This window comes from Gobius niger (genome assembly GCF_951799975.1).
Source record: "Gobius niger genome assembly, chromosome: 15".
Classification (NCBI taxonomy): Eukaryota; Metazoa; Chordata; class Actinopteri; order Gobiiformes; family Gobiidae; genus Gobius; species Gobius niger.
The window spans coordinates 16,867,201-16,873,200 of record NC_136866.1 but is presented as its reverse complement, the minus strand read 5'-3'; positions in this window follow the sequence as shown (position 1 = coordinate 16,873,200).

Sequence of the window (6,000 nt, the reverse complement as noted above, 5' to 3'; positions counted from 1 at the left end):
ACGTCTGACGCTGCTGTGCAGGAGCCAGGCTGTCATGGCCCAAGACGCGAGACAATCCATGTTACCTTTAGGCGCACTAGAGCCCCTGTTGTAAAGACGTCAAGCCCAGAGGCTAGCGAGAGTGTGCGGGCATCGTAACGTTGGTGAGTTAGTCTTGTACCGATTACCTGTCTAGTGTCGTGTGTGAATGTGACAGTGTGAATATTGCGTGCGCCCCGCGGACAACAAAAGGGGTTCAGTTTCCTTACTCCGCCCCACCCACCTCTGACCCCTGACGTCACGCGCTGCGAGCCGGTGTGATGGCGGCACAGCTGTCCACTCTACGACTAGGCGCACAGTCGCTGTTTGTAAAAGCGTCAAGCTCAGCGATGTCATAGTGTTGGGAGCATCGGGTGAGTAGGGCTAGTATCCTGTGAACATTCACTGATTTGCGTGTGGCTAATACGGGTTTGTTTATAGCTTCCGGGTGGCTCGGCGTGAGGGCTTGTGTTGGTGCGGGGAACACAAGGGGCGCGCCATGACCTCGGTATGTCGCAAAATCTACCTGGTTACGATTATTATCTTTAAAATGTACAAAATGCAGTTGTTTACAATTAGTCTGTTTATTTAGGCTCCTGCTGGCAGTGGGCCTCCTCTTTGTTTTATGTCGATCTACTGCTCCATGTGTACCTGTGACTCTGCTTCCCTGTGTCTTCGGTGTGTGGCTCAGGACGCAAAGCTACACCGCTCACCTGGCTGGAGTAACCAATGTCCGAGAAAAAGACTGTTCTGCTTTGAAGGTAAAAACTATGGAGCTCTGGGAGCATAGACAAACTAAACGGAAATGGATGAACTGTGTGCGTACACGCGCTCCAATGTGCGCAGCGTTTGTTTCTTTTGTGAAACCTGAAATGAACTCGAAACCAACTTGAACTTATAAATAAATTGACAGTATTATTATTTGTCTCTGTTGTTTCAGTCTGCGTATCTGTGAGCCTTGTGGGGTGTATGTGCTACAGCTAAATCAGAAATTTCAAAATCACGATGCAACACCCCATAGCTCCCACACGGTTACATAAACTCTCGGGGTACTGTTTGTAGCATGCCGGTGGCTCAGCGATGGATCTCTTCCGCATGTTTGGGTGGCTGTCGGAGCTGCGTTTCATCACCCACGCAACTCATGGTATGGTTATCAAAATACTTGTGCTAATTTGTATTTTCTTTGAAAGAGATGTAAAGTAGCCTAAACGTTTATTATTTTCAGACTCTGTCTGCAGCGAGTGTCCCAAGCTTCCCCTTTTTGGACCGGCTTCTGTTCCGTTCAGTTTGGCCTATTCTGAGGTGCAAAGCCTCCAAATGGACTGTATTATCCCTAAACGTTGTATATCTGTGTCCATGAAATTGTGATGTCTGTCATGGAGGTTATCAGAAACAAGATGTATGAAGTTTGAAATGTTATTTATTAATTAAATTATACCGTAAGTAATTCAGCGAACCTGTGCTGCTTAAAACGCATGATATTATGTGTTGCTGGGTAAGACCAGCTGGCGTTGTGGCAATAATCTGATTTAACTGAACTAGCAACTTATAGCCTATGCTAGCACCATTATGTTGCTAACTCAAGTAAAAACAACACGACTGTACACTTTCAGGGCCAGATCTTATGAAAATTGGGGAGGCAGCTCTTTTTACATGGCAGCTGGGCGTTTTGGAGCATGCTGTGTTCGGTTTCCAAACTGTGGTGTCCCATTTGTATAATGCAAGCAGGTTAGCTGGTCAGCCATTTCCATGATATTACCTCAAACATGATTGGATTTATTAATCCACACCGTTGAGTGTGAAAGCTTGGTTTACTTGGCACACTTGGTGGCGCTGCAGGCCTAATAAACAGAAATTAGTTTGCGCAAATTGAAGCCTGTTCGAGGTTTGAGCACAGTTTTTGTGTTACTGCTGGACTATGGAACTTTAGGAATTTATTTGCTTTTCCTTGTGCTTGATATGCACAAAGGCGGTGTAACTAAGAAGATAAGTCTGTGGATTTGTTTGTCATAATAGCTACATTAACTGTACAACAAAATTTGGTCTCTGCATTTAACCCATCCATCCACGCCACTGGACGACCGGTAGGAAGCAGTGGGCAGGGACCCATTTGGATCTTTGGATCAGCTGGGTGCGAATGCCTTTTGTTTCACCTGTGTGGCGCAGCCGCAGGGCCAAACTTTACCAGCAGTGTCAGACTATTATTGGCTTTATAGAATTTTGAAGAGCCAGAAATAGTATTAGCCTACTTTGACCAGTATCAATCACAGCAAAAGCATCAATATTATAGGAAACCCCTTAGTAAATGCCTATAGCGCTATTTATTTGGTCTGTTAGGGCTGATTGTAGCTGCTCATCTGACCACCAATTCATTTTCTCGTAGGAGAGGTGTTGGGCTGAATGTCTCTCATATGCTGCACGTAGCCATAGTCAATCGTATCATCGTATCCAATGATGTATGACGTACCCGCTGTCAACTTTCAAGCTAAACTATTTAGAACACGGCCTAAAGCTTGATCAAAAGATGGCGTCGCGTCTGCTGCTGTCATATTTTTTTTTTCATCTATAAACAAGCAAGTATGTTTAATAGTGCGTCATCGTCTTGCCGTCCGTCCTCGTTCTGTGATTCGTCCCAAATCCATGCAAAGATTCCGGCCATGGTCCCCAGGCTGCTGTGCAGTTCCAAATGATTGGAGCGCACACAGCAGCATGGGTGTTCCCGGGCTAACTGTCAGCAGTTACAGTGCTCAGAAATGACCAATCAGCGTAGACTGCCCCTCCTGAGCCGACTATCGAGCAGAAATCTTTCATTATAATAATAATAATGTAATAATGTAATAATAATCTCTCATTTTGTCCCTCTACATTTAGTTCCCATCCAAACAAACAGAGACAGTGAGGACCAAAGCCGGCCTTTTTGAAAGTGTTGGCATTTGTCATTGGAACACTTTTGGACTGGACCACCATTGCATCATCTTAGATAAGTTGTCCAGGAATTTGTCCATCGTAGAAGTGATGTTCAAATATCGTCAACTGGACTGGGTTGATAGAGGTGAAATGTCCTCAACCCAATCAACCAAGTCCAGTTGATATTTGAAAATCTCTGCTAACATCATCTTAGGTATTTGCCCAGTCTTATTTTGATTGATGGAGGAGCCTTGACCACTATACGATGAAACGCCAATCTCTTCAAAATAACATTTATGAAACATTTATGAAACAAAACTCTGTTTTCTGAAATCATTACTGCTGCCGTCATTTCCCAGCTGTAACTTGTCCATTAGCTGCTCCGGAGACGTCGGGATTGGAGCATTACCAGAGTGACCACAGACTCGTCTCCCGCTCCTGCACTTCCACAGAGCACTCAGTCTCTTGTTAAGAGAAAAATGAAAAGGAAAAAGGGTTGTTGCATTAAAATCAGTATATCAAACATTCATCATGTTTTAGGGGTTTTCGTTTCCTGTGATTCATTCTGATTGTGAATGACCGGCCCATTACTGCTGCTGCACTGGAAGTGGTGCCTCTGGAGAGCAAGCTTTGTCCCACTCAAGGACAAGCAGAGGGAACTCAAAAAAGTGTGTTTCCGACTGGTGTTTCGACTTTGTGAAGACCATAAGAAATAGTAGACCAAGGTCATGAAGAGAGTTATTCAAAATGTCCAATGACTCAATTTGTGATGATTCAGTATGATTTCTGTTCTGCCCATAAGCTCTGGTGGATTAAAGGGAAAGACAAACCTGCTCTTAAAGGCATAGTGCATCCGGAAAGTATTCAATCTACACACATTGGCCCTCATTTATCAAACTTGCGTACGGTGAAATCAGAGCGTATGTGGGGTGTACGAAAAATGTCCGCCTGTTTTGGCATTTATCAATCTGAGCGCACCGTACACTCGGCGTACGGTGCGCTCAAATCCTACACCAAGTCAGGAGGTGGTGTACATGATACACCAGTTTTAACTAAACACTAAACAGCGCTGGGAAACAGTTTTTAGCAGCATGAATTGCATTGCCACACCGCATATAATCCACACTGATGATTTAAACATGAAACAAGGCTACAGCATTAATGTTTATGGGCAGACTTGATTCAGTGTTGCGCTGCATCGACATGCTCCTCCACGCCACGGGACGAGCTCAAAGGCTCAGCCCGGACCAGAGACACTAGAACCTGGACTGCGGGGATATTTTCTTTTTTAACAAAAAAGACCGCTGTGGCTGCGCAATCTTTGTGTGGATGTCTGCCCCGCCTCACATGCCGCTGCCGTCGGGACTAGAGTGCTGCAACCCGTCCGACGTCCGACGGGATCCGTCGGAACCCGACGGGCTCGGTCGGACTCGGACAAATATTTATAACTTATTTTCGGGCGCGGGTCGGACTCGGACACATCAGCACGATAATAAAAAAATAAAATAAAATGGGTCTGTTTCATTTCATGCATTGCAAGCGTTCATTTGTCAAAAAACAAAATAAATAAATACATAGAAGATGCGGCATTTAAACACGCTTATGCACTGCGCACGCAGTAATGCTTTTAAGAAGTTGTGAACTGCTGTGACAACGAAACACGTGCAGTGACCGCACAGGTAAAACTGTTGTTCCGCGTGCGTGCGTGCGGCCGCGCGTGCTCCGCTCATCTGTGTTGACGTTCCGAATGCCTTTTGATGGATAAAATCTGACTTTTTCCACACACACAATATCTTATCCTACTGTGTCATTAGGCTTATGGAAATATTGTGATTTTAAATGTGTCGGGCTCGGTTGGACTCGGACACAAATATCTTAATGCCTGTCGGGCTCGGTTCGGATTTGATCACTGCTCTGTCGGACGAGGGCCGGGCTCGGACAGAAAAAAACGGCCCGATCCGCACTCTAGTCGGGACACTGGGACTCACCTGGGTCTTCGCGAGGCCCTGCTCCGTGTTCTGGCTGGTTTTAGCGTCAAGTCTGTGGACCGTATTCCGTGGCGCGAGCGACCCGGGTGTCAAATTAATCCTTCGACAGCACCACAGCTTTCTTCGGTCCGGACGGGTTCGTAAGGTCCGGGAGCGGCGCGCGCAGGGTCTGCTGACCGCGCGCTCTCCTCAGGGGGAGGATGTTTTCGGTCCGGACGGGTTCGTTAGGTTCCGGTTGGCTGTGAGCTCTCCGCACCTGTTCCCTCCCGGAGAAAAGCTCTGCTCGGCCAAAAGACGCGCAGTTCTGCCCCGGCTCCAGCGCTGAGTCCGCGGAGCTGACAGCTGCTTTTCGCTGGTTCAGATCATGGTCCAGAGTCTGCTCGGACTGCAGCGTTACATCCACGCTTTCTTCTTTTTTAAACACATTATTTTTTGTGGTTTAATTTTATACCTTTTTTATGTTATTTAGGCCTACAGCGTATTTAATAAACGTTTTTTATTATTATTAACCTATTCCTTTTCAGTAAATGTGATCTTGGATTGGCTATAAGGTTATTGTGGGTTTCTAATAGATTCTTTATTTTTCTCATGCGCAAAAATATCATATTTGTTGTGTTAAAAACAATTCTTTATCATTTCCTGGTTGTAGAAATGTTCCTTTTTTGCCGTGTTTCGTGCGTGCGTGCCGTAAAACCCGTGGGTGAGGCCTCCTGATTATGAATATTTTTGGGCGTTTCATTCAAATGACGCTGGGATTTCTCCGTGACATTTACCATCAGATGCTTTTGCGTATGGAGAGATCTGAGCGTAAAGCACGGGTTCATAAATGCCACGCGCACTCTGGCGTATATCGCAAATACACCTACACGTACACCGTTTTTGTACGCAATGTTGATAAATGAGGGCCAATACCACACAATGACAAAGTGAGCAAATGAAAAATAAGTCTCTCATGTGCATAAGTATTCACATGTTTGCTATGACACTCAGACGGAGCTCAGGCGCATCCTGTTTCCACTGATCTTCATTGGAGCAGTGGGCAGGCTAAAAGTGGGACCTGACTGGAGGATTCACCTATTGTACATGT